The sequence below is a fragment of the Cyanistes caeruleus genome, chromosome 5 (genome assembly GCF_971803275.1).
Source record: "Cyanistes caeruleus chromosome 5, bCyaCae1.hap1.1, whole genome shotgun sequence".
Classification (NCBI taxonomy): domain Eukaryota; kingdom Metazoa; phylum Chordata; class Aves; order Passeriformes; family Paridae; genus Cyanistes; species Cyanistes caeruleus.
The window spans coordinates 19205992-19223060 of record NC_141705.1 but is presented as its reverse complement, the minus strand read 5'-3'; the positions used below and the strand labels follow the sequence as shown (position 1 = coordinate 19223060).

General features: G+C 34.9%; 1 long non-coding RNA gene across 4 annotated transcripts in view; it reads right to left on the bottom strand.

Annotated features, from left to right (window-relative positions):
* Window positions 1–17069, bottom strand: part of LOC111928123 (uncharacterized) — a 356375-nt gene that overhangs the window by 97226 nt on the left and 242080 nt on the right. The window contains exon 1 of one of the 4 annotated variants that reach the window (XR_015287229.1): window positions 2159–2339. The exons of the other annotated variants lie outside the window; for them this stretch is intronic. This is a non-coding gene — a long non-coding RNA (uncharacterized LOC111928123). Of the gene's footprint in view, window positions 1–2158; window positions 2340–17069 lie in introns of those variants that run through there. 4 annotated transcript variants of the gene reach the window in all.

Below are 17069 nucleotides of genomic sequence, written 5' to 3'. Positions count from 1 at the left end.
GCTCTGACCTCTAATCATCTGCTAGAGAGGAAGAATAGTAATTAATCATTGTGAATATTTTTATTTCTCTGCTCTTACAACTCAGTAAGTTCTTTAGCAATCTCTAGAACTTTCAAAAAGAAATCCTGCCTCAGTTTTAGAATCTTTACATCAAAAAATAATATTTTGTGGTGGTTTTAATAACAGGGAATATGGTAGGATGTCTTGAGTATTTGATGTTAAATAAAGCAGGAACTAACAAAATAGATCTCAAAATACATTAAAATTGCTGGGAAAATGGCTTAACCTTGTGAATTGAGAAACAGAGCTCTCCACTCCCTGTTTTTTATGCTATTCCACTGAAAAATGAGTCATAGTAATTTTTCTTTTTTTTCACTTTGAGCACTATTTGTACATGAAGCCTTAAATTACATGTGTACACTTGGTTTAAATGCTTCTAACAAACAGCACCACCCTCTTTCTTCAACATACAGTTCTTAAAACCCCACTGCAAATGACATCCACAGATTCATTCCTTCAGGATATTTTTTTAATAAATGATTTTATTATATTTTTTATTAAATTTATTATAGTTATTGTATTATTAATCAATACAAATTTAAAGCCAAGCATATTTGAGAATTAGTTACTTTAATAATTATGACAGCTTTATAAAACAACAAGACAAAGCTGTAGAGCTTTTTATGTGGAATTATATAATTATCTTATGTTGTTCTTGCTTTGGCAAGTAATTTAGTGTGATAGGAACAGACCAGGAGAGCAAAAGTTGGCATGGAGGTCCTTAAAACTACATTGTACAGTTCATTGATGTGCCTGCTTGCCCTTTTCCAGTCAGAGGCTCTAACTCTGAGACAGGCCTAGCCTGGGAACATACTGTCTGAGATACAGGGTGCTTGCCCAAGGTTTTCAGGTTGCCATGCTACAGCTCATGTACAAGTACAATTCTGAGAGCCTTAGCTACGTTCAAGGAAACACCATCACTGTGGAGACTCCTAACATACTTCCCAAGAGAGAAACAGCCGCTTTCAGGAGGAAATTCACCCTAGTGTGAAACACCTGCCAGAGAAATACAGGCTGGAATCTACATCTCGCTATATAAACCATGGAAGTTCAATCAAGCCTAGCTATCTAATATCCTGAACATCAAATTTAGGAAGCATACAACCAAATAGCTCCTCCTTCATCACTGTATCATTTTTGTTTTAATTAGTGTTAAACCAGTTGCAAAATAATAGTGACAATGTTCATACAAACTGGTAAACAATACTTATTTTAAAAAATCATTATCTTTACAGAAAAATTTTAAAAACATGGAGTGATCAGTCACAAATAAAAAGGAGAGGCAAGGATAGTAAACCAAAGGGAAAGAGGAAAACAGAACACTGAGTGAAAGTGAAAAAGAAATTGTGTTAACCCAAAATGTTTCATTCAAACTCAAAGGCAACCTATTTTCATAAATTCATACAAAGTTTCAGCTTTTTCTGTTTTAGTTTAGTTTAAGTAATTAAATATAATTAAATTCAAGTTTTACATTTTTACTTTTCCACTATATATTTCCTTCTTGTTTTTAATTTTTTGTTCCATATAATTAATCATTTTACTTGACTAAATTTTCAGATAATTTAGTCCCTGTGAAACTTACCTTTATTATGTATTGGAAAATTTTGTCCCACTTCTTTCAAAACACCAACTGTAATTTATATATACACATACACAGATAATTTTTCTAGTAGTTATAAAGACAATTTTATCTTCAGTCTTCTATACTCGAAGTAATGTTGGAGGGGTGTTCGTGCTCATTCTAACTTTAAAAAAATTGTACTTGGGTGAAAAATGGTATACCATACACATTTCAGACCTGCTATTTTCAATAATAATGTGATAGAAGTACTCGTTACAGACTAGAAATAACTTACTCAAACAGTTTGCCATGGCAGAGTTCACACTGAGTGTTGAGATGCTGACAACAAAGAAAGCAAATTCAGCTGGCTCATTTCCAGTAGATGGCATTCATCAAAATAGTATATTTCCAAGATTCAGTATTGTTTCTGCTCAATCTGCAAGTTCAAGGTATCATCTTAACACAAAACAAGAGTCAAACAAATACCTCCCTTAGCTGGCAGCACTGTTCATTTCCCACCTCTGCAATAAATCTTACCTATTTTAGGAACACTTCTTCAACTTCCACATCATACTTAGGTTTCAAATGTCATCCACGGGTTAGTGGAAATGTGCAAAGATACCTGAACTTGAGTTAAAGAGCTATTCTAAAGAAACATGGTTTTGTCAGCCATAAAAACGTCTCTCACTTGTTTTTCCAGATTACAGAACAGTGTTTTGGTAATAAATATGGGTCAGATATTTGACAAGTGTAAATCAGAAGATGCCTTCCAAGTCCTAGCTAGTTTTATTCCCAGCTAAGGGAGTAATTTACATTATCTTGGGACTTTTACAGTCTGTGTACTTCATTGTTCCCTTCTAAAGAAACAAAGTAACATTTATTAAATCATAAAATGGAAAATTCTAGTGATTAGACAGGCAGAAATAATCTGAAAAGTTTTGGAATAACTAGAAAATTCTGCAAATATAATGTTTTTTGAAGGAAAATGAGGATTTTCAAAACTATGGAAATCCTAATGTTATAAACAACACCTACAAAAACTGAGCTACCCAAAACATTTAACTGCTGGGAAAGCAGTGACCTGTGCCCACATCCATACTAGTACAGCACTCCAGCTGACTTCATGTTATGGGGCTGGATCAGCTTAAGCAGAACTACTCAAGGACTGATAGTTGTATTAACACCTTTAGTCTGCTGCAAGTGCTGGAATGCATACACAAATAATGGGTATAACGATTAAGGAATATTTTGGAAAAAAAGCTTCACATATTTTTGAAAAAAAAGTCTCATAATTTTTTTTAATTGCTCACAAGCCCAATCATCTTTTCACAAGGCTCATCTAACCAAGCATATTCTGATTTGGAGATGTAGTCCATATGATGGGGACAATTGCCACTACTGACTATTGTCTACATGCTGCCAGTGGCTACAGCCATGCCTATCTTAGAAGCAAGACAGTCACCTCAACTGGTGGCAGGTTTTGTGTGAGGCACAGTCTAGCACTAATACACCATCTATGGTTTTTAACTTGACTTGTAACTGATGTTATTTCACACAGAACAGGCATGTTTGGTGCATATATTGGCTCAGATCAGAAAAAAAATTGTGTATCTCATCTACAATCTGCTGTATAAAAAAATATTCATGTAAGTTCATCTGGTAAAATTACTTTCCCTCATTACTATTTGTATCTTTACAATTAATTTTTATTTCTTGAACTTTAATGACGAAGGTCCTAGAAGATATTCCACAAGTAATTTTTACAGGGATTTTTGCTATTTCCTTTTGTTTCACAGAAATATTAAGCTTGATGTACCAAAGGACCATATTTGCATTCCCTGAAGCTGTTTGTTAATGGATTTTTCTCTTTCCAACTGAAGAACAATAAGCATTTAGCAAGTATTCACATTAAGTCTGAAGCTGGGATTCATGGGGATCTAGGCTAAGCAGACACCTACTTTTCCTCCAAAAGCAATGTGGTGAGAAAGGCATCTCTAAAAGCCAGTACAACCTTCCTGTCTTAAACAACTACTTTAGCACAGAAGTGTCCTTGTTGAGGCATTTCTCTATGATAATTTAAGGGAGCCCAGGTGAACAACTTGAACAACTTAAAGTAGGCCTCTAAGTTTTAGACAGGTAATGATGGGTAAGATAAAAAGGCCAAATTCTATGACCTTTGATTTTGTACTCTTAAATCTTATTACAATTCTATTACCTTGGTCCTCAAGGTCTCTTAACTCTACACAATATTCAAGTGCTGTTTTGTATTTATAGTTCCTTTCACCTTTATGCCATCTGCAAATTTCATTAAAACATTTTTGCTTCTTGTGCCAGGGTCGTAAATGAATATATTAAATGACATCAATTCTGAACCAAGCTTTGACAAACTCCAGTGGTAACCTACTTTCAGACTAACACTTTATTTTTAAGAATAGCTATAGCATATTCTTCTATTTTCTTTAGCCAAAGTCTTATACAGTGTGAAAAACTTGCATTACTTTAAATCTTTCTAGGCTAGAAATATCAAAATTTTATAAACATTCAGAATTAAATGTTGGAACAGACTGAAATGGTTTTACTGAATATTTAACATGTATAAGTCAGACAGATACCTACAATCATTGTATAGGCTTCCTACAGTCACTCCAAAGGCCTGGGGAAAAGAGTCTGTGGTTTGGCTTTCATTGATTTTGCAGGGAGCATAATGGTTTGGCTGGACCTGATGCCTTTTTTGGGTTTTATTTGATAGCTAAATTTAGCAGGTTATTGTGGACAATGACCATCAAAGTCCCATCTGAAATATATTTAAAATTTTATATTCCCACAATACAAAGAATATGGCTAAGTGAAGAGATCACTGTACTCAGTATTATTCAGTCTCTAAGTATTGATACATTACACCTGATGGTTTTATATCCCCCATTTGGTGAAAATGAGTTATGATTTGTATCATTAACTGTGATTACAGCTTAAAAAATAGACATATAATGGTCATATTCCCCATTTTCTGCTAGTAGAAAATTCAAAGCTGGGTGCTACAAAACAGATTATTTTAAGTTTTCCTTAGAATACTACTACTTTACAGAATTGAATGGGGTATTTCAGGTTGTTGATCTGTGCTCAGGCCAGCTGTGGTAGGAATACAAAACAGGCAAAATGTTTCAGAGCACCTGTGAAATAAAACATACACTATGCTAAGACAGGTACTAGTCAAGAGGGATATATAAGAGAACCAAAGTGAAGGTCTCTCCAGTAACCTCGCAAGAGGGGTATAAGTACCTCTTCGGGATAATTCATCACTTTCCCATTGTCATGATTTAACCTCAGTTGGCAACAAAGTACCATGCAGGCACTTGTTTACATTCCACCCTTCCACCCCTCCATGGGATAGAAAGGAAAATTTTTTTAAAAAAAGGTAAAACCTATGTTTTGGACAGCAACAATTTAATAGATGAAATAAATTAATACTAATACTAATACTAATAATAATAATGATAATGATAATGATAATAATAATAATAATAATAATAATAGTAGTAGTAGTAGTAGTAGTAATAATAAATGCAGTAATGAAAAGAGAGACAACATAAAATAAAATGAAGAAATAAATCCCATGAAAGGCAAGTGATACACAATACAGTTTCTCACAACCCACTGGCTGCTGCCCTACCTGTCCCTAAGCAGTGATTGGTGGTTCTCAGCAGTTTTTATACAGGGGATGACATTCTATGGTATGGAATATCCCTTTGGCCAGTTTGGGTCAGCTATCCTAGCCATGCTACCTCCCATATTCTTGTGCACTTGCTCACCAGTAGAACTTGAGACACAAGAAGTCCTTGATTCAGAGCATGTTACTTAGCAACAGTTAAAACATCAGTGTGTTATCGACATTATTCTCCTAGTAAATCCAAATCACAGAGCACTGTACCAGCTACTGTGAGGAAAATTAACTCTGTTCCAGCTGAAACCAGGACACCCATGATTAGTGAGATGCTGTCTAGAAAAAGGAAAAACCATACATAAGTTTCAAATGTCTGAATGGGCACTTAGCTGAGGACACATAGCTGGGTTATTGGCATCTTTTTTAGGATACACATAAAGTAAAGGAGAACAAAGAAGCCCTATTTTTCACTCATTACACACCCCAGGAAATAGGATGTCTGTTATTTTCTGAGTGCAGCTCCAGTTCCACAGAGGAGTCATTTTGGAATCAAATGATTAAGGAGCAGTGCTCCTTAGCACTGCTCATCTCAAGCATCACACACTTGTTGAAGATAAGCCATGGTAAGGGAAGGAATGGGAAATATCTTCATTGATCCTAAATAGTCATGGGCAATGTGTCTGCCCCACAGTAGTATCACAGTTTAAGGGTGACAGAGATCAATATATACTTATGTACTAATTCTAGTAGCCCAAACATCCTGTGACTACCACCACCTTACCACCTCTCTATTCAAGACCTATTGCATTCTGGAGCTATTTTGCAGGATTATTTTGGAGCAGGCAGGAAAAAAGCTCCCTTTTGCCTTCATTGCCACTCAGTCAGCAGCTCTCCCTGTTATCTACAGCAAAATATCAAAGTCAAAAAGAGTCATATACGTGTAGCTCTACTAGACAGGCAGTGGACTCCATGAAGGACTGGTTGAGGGAGACAGGTTGGTTGGTATAGGATATTCATTCATGTGAATTTCAGAGTGAGTGATAAAAAATCAGTCCTAGAGCTTCCAGCAGCACATTCTACTAAAATCTTCCCTGTGAAATAAAATCAATCAAAACTTGCCTTTAAGTATTCAGTGAGACAAGATCAATTGTAAAGTGAGGAAATGCATCACTGAAGAGAGAGGTAACTTAGCTATCCTACATATTTTCCCAGAACTCTGTTGCCCTTTTTGGAAAATATTTAATATCAGGAAATATCCTGATAACATGACAGTTTTTTCCTCTCCACAGTATCACTATGCAAAATCTAAACTTTATAATCCATTTCTAAGTCTTCTTTTTCAGAGTATTTTCTCAATGACAATTGATTGGATTCTGGGAATTCTTTTTAAATTCTTCTAATAGCTATCAACCCAAGGAATAGTCTTTTAAGTATAGAAATTGAAAAATTTGTTTAAAAAAACAAACACAAGCCTCAAAACCAAAGCAAAGCACTTCCTTTTTTTCAGTTATTTTTCCAGTGAAGGGAAATGGAAGAAGGTTTTAAATTTACTCTCATTCAGAATGAAAACTTTCTTGAAATATCAAAATTTCTTCTAGAAGGAATATTCAGAGTGTCAGTCAGCTCTGCCTGTAAGTACCTTTCTGAATTCATTCAGCCACAAAAGTAAATCTGTGACTCTTTTCAAGGGTTCTGAAAAGTTGTATTGTATTTTCACTTTAAAATGCACATTAAAGCATTACATGTGCTCCAATGTGCATTCTCAGCAACAAAAAATGCTTTTAAACCTCAACTTTTAAAAGCAGCTGCTGTGATTTGTTCCCCAGAGAAGAGAGTCTTAAAAAGGCCAATGGAATTTCTGGGTTCCTGAGGGACCATGCCAGGCTTGTTTGGATTGTCTCTGGGGTCCTTCACACAGTTCAGCTGAGGAAAGTGCAATTTGTTCATTATGTTTGCTGATCATTCTTTTTTAACCAATTCAGCAAGTACAAATAACAAAAAAAAGAAAAAAAAAAGAAAAGCAGAACAAACAGCCAACATAGAAAATATCTAAAGTGAACACACTTCCATTCTACAATTACACTTCCAAAAATTTACTGATCAGAATTTCCCCTCCATGTATAAGGAAATCAGGATTATAAATTTTTTCTTTCCCTCAGAAATTAAACACTCACCATCACTCACTGAGTTAGGTTTCTCTATTCATCTGTCATGGGAAACAGCCAGAATAATTGCAGGTTAGCTGAAGCTATTGGTCACACATGTCACCAAAGTACCTCAATCAATAGCAAACTTTCAGTTATGTTCTGTGCAACCATGAGAAGAGATTAAAAAACCTATAGGGAAACACTTAAAAATATTTTTCTTTGCCCCCAGGATTTGGAATGCTACATTAATTGCTTTAACACATAATCAAAGTTGGTATGAACACTGCTTTTGTTTTCATCTGTGAAATACAACACAAACTGCTCAACAGGAAGTTTTTGTGATTATTTATTTGGAGTAATGGAGAGAAGCCTCAACTAAAATTACAATACTGTTTAAAGACCTTGAGCATACATATTACCAAACAGTCCCTGATACAATAATTTCTCACTTAAAGTAAATAAAATAGAGAAGAACAGATGATTAAAGTGTTTCTATGAGTTACTAAGCAAAGTCAAAAATTCAGAGGCAAGAATATAACATAGATTGTCAAGTCTTGGTCCAGAACACAGATGTCTTTTGTGGAATGATCTCTTTTTTTAAAACATTTTCTTCACTGGTTTGAAAAAGGCAGTTATAAAACTAATCAGAAAGCATTTTCACACTAAATTCTAACAGCTCTAGCACAGTTAGAGGGCAACAATAACTACAGTTTAGCTTCACTTTTAGATAAGATTGGAAAGAAAGCCAGGAGACACTCTTTAGTTTATTCTTATCTCTAATATGGTCTATTCACTAGCGTGCCATGGCTTTTATTTTCAGCTCCCAGCACAGCCTTTGCATAACCTAATATGAAAATGCAAGCATAAATTTAACTGTATTCCCATCATAAAAAAGGTGAAATATTTTTTTTACTTTAAAACAATAAAGCATTAGTAAAAATATAACATCGCATGGTTTTAAAATATTTTTCCTTCTTACTGAAGGCAGAGTTTTCAACTAAATCTATTTTCATGGAAAGTAATAGTTAAAATTCCAAGTTGAGCAATAGCAATGTATTGGAAAGATAGTAATTGCAACTAGAATCAAAATTGTACAGAGCCAATTCCTGTTATAACTTGAAAAATACGCCCTTAATCTACTAATAAAAGTAAAAATGTAAATGTCTAAATCAATGACATAGTGATATGTCTTACTTCAGCTTTGCAAATGCTACTGTAGTCATGCTGGAATGAACTATTTCATAATCAGTCAATAAAAGATGCATCACAATATTCAGTATCCTTTCCTCTCCCTCAGTTATGCATACATTATCTCTTAACAGATTTTTGAATATAGCAATCTCTTCAAACTGCATGATGTAGTTTTACGGCACAGTCACTAGATCAGATTAATACTAAATACACTTTTTTATGTTCATGCCTATCACCTTGGACAAAAAATAAGAATGCCTAACAATGTGAAATAGGTCAGCTTCACATGTGATTTCTATCAAAAATAAAGAAAAATTACTAACTTTTCCTTATGAAACATGTTATAAATCATTAGGGAAAACATGAAAAATTACAGTAACTGAAAAAAGGTGCATGGGACCAGAAAAGTTTTTCATCATATATTTATAACTTCATAACAAGAGATTACAAACCCACAAAACTGAATTACTAAATACAAACTAAATGTAGAAATATATAACCATTACATTATGCTGCTGTCATCATATAAAGAAAAGTACTGATAGTTCTTATGGCTGAGTTGAAACCATATTCTTTTTTAAATTCTGTTGTGGGAACAGATGAGGGTAATGAAGTGACAACAAAAAGATGCTGTGATGTTAGCAGGGCTAGAAAACAAGCTTAGGAAATACATCAATAAATTTTGTACGTATAGAGATTTAGTTAACTTTTAATTAAAAATATTTAACTTTTATATTAAAAATATCAAGAAATATTGAACTGCTTTGCAAGGTAAAAAAAATCATGTAAACAGAAGATCAAGACAGTCTAATCTGATTATTGGGAATATACTCACCTTATTGTATCGAGCCAGGGGAATTATAAACTTGTACAGTGAAAATGTGGGGTTTTTTTCCCTGAGAAGATAACAGCATATGAAATTATTGATAGAAACCAAAACTGAAATCTGAGTACCTTAAAAGTGGATCTCATCACATAGCATAGAACACTGTATGTGTTCTAAATACAGCTACAGATCGAAAAGTGTAGTAATGAGAAGGGATAGCTTGGAGATTATTACAGTGTGATTATTCATGGCTGTGGACAAACAGCAATGGAGTCACCAATTAAGCACATCCAGAACTGGAAAGCTACATAACCTGCTATATTTCAGGAAGCCATCAACCCCTTGATCAAAATATCAAAATGTTTCACTGCTTCCTTGCTGTGAAGACTGAAACTGTGATAAGGAGATAGGATAGTTTGACTGCTAGCACAACGTTAAAGAGCAAATAAGAAAAAAGGAGAGACTTGAAGCAATTTGTATTTTCAACTGTTGTTATGATTTCATAAACATCAAATTTAAAATGGTTCTTCTACCCCAAAAGAAATTGTTTTTCACAGCTCCTGTAATATGTAAACCATAGCATATAATCAATTTTTAAAATACTATTTATGCTTCACATGTTGGAGCATGTTAAGAACTAGAGTATGAGAAGGTGCAAAAGAAGGGGAAAAATTATACAGAATGATCAAAGAGGATATAATGAAACCATCTAAAATCAGTTTAAGAAATAAAGGAAAAAAAAAGAATTTTTAAAGTATTTGTTGTCAGTGGATTCTAACAAGCGATAGAACAAATACAAAACAATAAAAGGTACAAATGCTGCCACTTGTGGCATTTAGAATGGGAAAAATATTAGCCCAGGAAATACTTACTAGGAAAAACATGGTTTACTGAAGACAGGAAGAACCTTGAAAGCTGGAAAGCTGGATTCTAAACTAAATGTGAGTTTCTGTCATCTTGCAAGTGTGCAGACAAGATGCTTTAGTTATTCTTTCTCTGTTGGCTTATATTGTGAACTTTATAAGGTTTACACTACAAGTTGTCTTTTAACATGTGCTTATAGCATGCCAACATGTATAACACAACACAGCTTTAACCTCATCTCAAACTGTGCCTCTCTGTAGCATGGAAATAAGGAATATTCTTTCCAATTATTTTGCATAGAAGACACTTGATACAGTGAGATTTTGAGATTTTTCAGGCTTTGTATCTTTTAACATGAAAAGTCAGTTAAAATATTAGCAGCAGCAGTGGAATAAATTAGTTTATTATAATTAGAGGCATAATTAGTTTATTAGTATATTTTAGTTTAAATATAGACTGGATAAAACAGAGTTGATGAGACTAGCTTATAGGAGTAGATACAGAATATATGATTCTCCATGCAGGGAAGATGATATTTGACAGTTCAGGGATTCTGCTTGAAAGAATACCATTGGCAACAGTCCTGGACAAAGGAGGGGTCCAGAAGAGTGGTTTGACTTTTATGGATCAGCTTTTCCAAAATCAAGAGCACTTAATTCAAAATTGCAGAAAATCAAGCAAAGATGGCAGGAGGCCTGCTGAGATTAGCAAGCTTCTGACTGAACTCAGATATCAAAAGGAACCACACAAGAGGTAGAAGAAAATTTGAATCACCAGGAATATAAAGCCATTGACTGCTTGGTCACACAGAGACCATGCAGGGATGTGGTCATGAAAGCTTAATCTGGAGAGGAATGTGAAGAGTAAAAACAAAGGCTTCTACAGATACATCAGCAGCAAAGAGAAGATGAAGGGAAATGTGGGCCCACTTCTCCATGGAGTTGGGGACCTGGTAAAAATGTACGTGCAAAAAGCTGAGGTAGTCCATGCCTTTGCCTCAGTCATCAATGGGAAGATTTGCCTACAAGAATCCCATGGTCCTGAGGGGAATAGGAAAATCTGGAGCAAGGAAAGTATCCTTCCTGGAGAAGCACTGAGGGAGTTAATCAACATCACTGTAAGGCCACTTCTGGTTATCTTTGAAGGGCCATGCCAACAGGGAAAGAGAGGGGGGATCCCTGAGAACTTGCAGAAAGAAGATGTCACTCCTATTTTGAGGAATGGAATGGAGGAAGATTTGGGGAACCTCAAAGTGATCACATCAAACCCTTGGAAAATGATGTAACAACTAAATGTTGGAAGCCACTTTTAGACATGAAGGACAGAAAGGTGACAGAGGTTCCATCAGCGTGGCTTTATCAGGGTCCTGACCACAGTGAAATGACTCATTCAGTGGCCAAGGAGAGAACAGCAGACGTTGTTTATCTTGACTTGAGTAACTGGTGAAATATGTGCTTGATAAATGAACAGTGAGTTGAAAACTGGCTGTACTGCTAGGTTTGAAGGCTTATCCTCAGAAAAGGAAGTCCAGTTGGAGTCAGCCATTCATGATGAACCCAATGGGTCAGTACTGGAGCAACACTGTTTATCATCTTTATTAATTATATAGATGATAGGACAGAGTGTACCCCCAGCAATTACATAAATTTCATAAGACTGGGAAGGGTAACTTATACACCAAAACAGTTATGCTGTCATTCAGAGGAACCTCAGCAAGCTGGAAAAATGGGTTGACAAGGAGCTTATGAAATTCAGCAAAGGGAAGAGACCTGGAAGGGAAGAATGCCATGGAAATGTGCAGGGAGCACATGACTGGAGGATGACTCTGATGGACAGCAAGCTGAACATGGGTCAGCCATATGACCTTAGACCAAAGCAGGCCAGCAGCTTCCTGCACTGCATTAGGAGTGTTACCAGGAGCTCAAAGGATGTTATCCTTGGCCTCTATTCAGCACTGATGAAGTCTTACCTGAAGTGCTGAGTCTAGTGCTGGGTCCCCCAGTAGAGGTGAGATACAGCAATACTGGAGAGAGTCCAGTGAGAGGCTACTAAGATGATTAAGGGACTGTACTATCCAGCCCATGAGGAAAAGCAGAGAGAACTGTAACTACTTAGCCTGCAAAGTAGAAGGTTCAGGAATCTAATCAATTCTACCAGAACAGAAGTAAACAGAAGAAAGTCAAACAGAAGGAAGTAAAGAGCCAGGCTTTAGTTCATGCAACCCTGAATGGGAATGGTCAAGCATAAACGGCCACAAACTAAACACAGGAAATTCTATTTTATCGTGAGAAAACATATTTTTACTCTGAGGCTGATTGAACATCAGAACAGATTGCACAGAAAGGATTTTCAGACCCCACCCCCAGAGATATTAAAAAAGAGTGTCTGGATATGGTATTGATCAATAAGCTCTAGGTGACAGCTTGGAATAGGTGCATTGCACAAGAAAATATCCAGAGGCCCTTTCCAACCTCAGCAATTCTCTGATTCTGCATTTTATACAGCTATTACACTCTGAAGGGTAAGGAGCATAGAAAGACAGTTTTTCAGCTCCAATGCTTCCAATGATGTTAAGTAAATTTACATTTGATGAGGATCTGGCTAAGAGAGCTTTAGAGCATTTGATGGAACAATTCTCATATAAGCAGAACTGGCAAACAGCATAAGAAAATGAGACTGAGTCAAAGAGACTGCTGACATTTAAAGCCTGCTCCTCACAGCAAGCATTCGAGTTTAAGGAAGGAAAAGTGAACTAGTGATTACCATTAATGGGAATGATGGGAAAACTTGAAGGAGTGCTGGAGAAAGTGTATGCATGTAGAAAGATGTGAAGTAGAGATATCCTACACTTCCTAACTTAGCAGAAAAGCAAAATTTTTTTAAAACAGATAGCACAATACTTTCAGAGAAACAGTCTAAATGCTGAAAGTAAAAGCCAGTGAGACTTTAATGATAAGAAGGATAGGAAGGGGTCAGAGCCATTTCATCTAATAAGCTGTTGTTGGTTTTAATCTTTATTTCTAATTTGCTGTCCCTTTAACATTCAAGGAAATAGCCAAATGCTCTGCTTTTTCAGTTAGGGATCCTGACATATCACAGGACTGCAGGAGAAATTCAGGGAATAATGCTAACTCAATATAAATTTAGCTGCTGTATATATTCAAAGGAGACAGTTTCTTCCTTCCTGTATTCTTGTTGGCCTATGGAATATGATTGTAAATCCCTTCTGTCATTGATTTCTAAAGCTGGCATTGATATATGACACAACAATCAGCAAATCAGGAGATAAAAATCACTTAAAGCAGTTCATTGACAATTCTCCATCACCTGTGTACTTCAAACAATCAAATTACTTTATAATTTTTTTTTAATCCTTACCATGAGATTCAATCCTTTTTCATTGTCAAATACATTAAAGTTTATTTCCAACTCAGAAACACACACATATATATAATAATAATAAAGCAATTTAGAAAGTATCAGAACATAAATTTATTTTAGTCTTTGACTTTGTTTCTCTTGATGAGCTGAGGATTTCAAGAAAATACAAAAAACTCCACGAGGTAAGAAGTGATATCACTGAAGACAGCAGTTTCCTTCTTTCAAACCACTGAACCATAAATAGAACAACATCATGATAATAATTTAGTTTTTCCTATTCTTGATTCCATTCTCAGACAGGATGAATGAGGTGAGACTGTTGGAATTACCCCAAATTAAGTTTTCTTCTTGCTTAAAATGAGTGAGGTCTATGTACTAAAGCATTGCCAACATAAAAATAAATGCAATCTGCCTTAATCTGACTTTCTGCAAAACATTGTTACTTACAACAATGATGCTTGATAGATACTAGTTGATACTTCTTGCAGCATAAGTTTCTCACTGAAATTTGCATAAATCTTGCTCTTTTTTCACTTATTAAAGCAATAAGGTAGTTGAAGGCTCTGGGGAAGGTTTGATGTCATCTTTACAGTGCAGCTAAAGGGAAAAAATGCAACCTGTGGGGGCTTTTAATATTTTTTGTTCTCAAACTCTAAAACCACAGTAGTAATTCTAATACGACTTACAGGAAATAGGAGAAATTTATGAAAATATACTCTTTATCAACAGCTTTAAGGCAAATCTAATTTTTCATTAGAATAACAGCTAAAATTTGACCTCTGAATACTTTTCAACTTACAGGGAAAAGTTTGCTTTCTGTCATGGACTTACACTTCATAAAGAAAGTAGACAAAACATCTTTTACTAATTATTATTTGTTCATATCATAGTAACACTGCCAAGCTCTCACATAAATCAGAGGTTCCATTGTACTTTATGCTGGAAAATGCATTCAAGGAGACAGTCTCTGCTTCAAAGATTTTACAGACAAGGCAGACACATTCTTTCCTCTGAAGATTAGAGATGAGGTATTGTATCACAGAACAATCATTTCCTCTACATTATGCAAAAAGTCTTTAATAGAGACAAGAATTAAATGTAGATATTCTACTGATAATCTTAATTCTTTGATTGTCCCTTCACTTTCAAGTACAAAATACTCCCTGGATAGTGGGCCTAATCATAAAGGCTACCAGGAAACTTTCTGGGCATACAAGTAAATCTTTTGTACCTGTTTAATCTATGATCAAATTAGAAAATCTCCTCCTAAGCTGGAGAAAGATAAAATACATTTTAGAATTCTGATAATACTTTAAAAGCCTTATCTATTTCTTAACAATTCATACCATGCATGTTTGGATTTATGCTTTGTTAGGAATTAATTTTTGCACTTTCTTCTGTGATGAAATCTGTTTCACAAAATCTGACTTATTGACTTCCTAACAGACTGGATATCATTGCAAAATACTGATATAGCTTTTCCTTGCCTGTGTATAAGATATCTTCAGTATGCATGAAATAATGAATAGATTACAAAAGACTTTTCAAATTGTCTATTGATCCTAGTGCATTACACAGTAGCAACACAAAATTGATGAAAACTTGAGTGAAATTAAAAGAAAGAAGATCCAGAGCCTGAATGGATTTTAAACTCATAAAGTAAAATGAATGACAGCATATTTTTTCCAATCTATCCCCAAAATGCTTAATGTAAATATGTGAGCAGTCATCAATATTAATTTGAGATCCCTTTTTGCAACCCCTACTGCATTAGCAGGACCTGGAAACAAATTATGGAGATAATCAATTATTACATTTATCTAATATAAAATGCAATATACTCTGCACCAAATATGAGTTGGTCAGGGCCATATCCAGACAACTTTTGAGTATTGCCAAGGAGGACGATTCCACAACCTCATTGGACAAGCTGTTCAAGAATTCTGTCACTTTCACAATAAAAAACTTTTTTTTTAAATGCTTAAGCAGGATTTTATGTATTTCTGTTCGTGACCATTGCCTCTTGTAGCTTTGTGGAACAGAACTGAATAGAGCCTTCCTGTCTTCTTCACACCCTCCTTTCAGACATTCATTTGTAATGACAAGATTTACCCCTCTGAAAATTCCAGTCCTATTATAAGCACTGAGGATCAGGCAGCTTTCAGTACCTCAGCTCTTCTGTGTCCTATGATAGCAGATGCCCTGCCCCACTCAGCAACAAACACACCTTTACCCTAGCCTTTCTTTTGCTGATTATTTCACCTAAAGAAGTGTGTGTTTCTGTGTTTCTTCCCATTAGGTGTTTCACCTGATTCATTTTTTCTCATATGTGAAGTTTAGATATCTGAGAGTATTTCCTGTTCAGTTTAACCAATTATTTTTTCCAATGTGGCCACAGTATGTTATAGGAAAAAAACCTGGTATACTACCTTTTCAGGATTCATTTACAGCGTTGTATTTTTACAAAGTTCTAATTCTACACTGTTATGAAAAAGACTTCACAAAACAAATCACTTCTAGGCTTCTTGCTTTAATCTCTTCAAGGCTGCTTTTTCTGATTCACTCTGGGGGCCCAGACATGAAGTCATGTTAGTAAGTTTGTTGAAATAAAGATGCTGCACTAAACTATATTTCTTCAGCTTTTTTGGCATGGCTGACTTCACTCAAAACTTTATCTTCTTCCTTGAGTTTTTCCAGATAGAGTGAAGACATTTTGAAAACAGACTGCAGTTAGGCAACAAATAATCATAGGCACACTAGAATTTTTGACATAAAAATGGCTTTTTTTCACACTGTTACATCAAAAAAGTGCTTCTGTTCCTTCTATTCAGTTTTTCCTTTTACCACCTGAAATGTGAATTTCATTTAGTTTGAAGTCTCTTAGAAGAATTTACAGAGACAAATGTGTTATATATCTATACACACATACATACATATATGTATATATAATGCTTTAAAAAATAATGAGTCATAAGAGAAGAGGTATGTCAAAAAAAAAAACAAACTTTAAATGAAGGTAAGAAGAGGATGGGATGAAATCTACAAGAGAAATTAGTTTTGTATGGAAATAATTAGGAAGAAAAAGTAGAAACATTACAGAGATCTCCAAGTTATTGATGTTAAATATAGGTGAGACTTCAGAAGACAGCTGGAGTTATCCTAAAAAATCTGAATTTTTCCTTTAAAATTAATAGAAATACATGGTCCAGGAAAAAGTTAAGTAGAAATGAATTTTCATTAAGACTGTTTTTCCACACCAATTAAATATGTAGCAAAATTATATTAAAGTTAAACCATCTGCCTCATATTATTTTCGTCAAATATGAAACATTGAGAACATTGGAGAGTGGATCAGCTGGATGTGTATTTTCTTGTAAC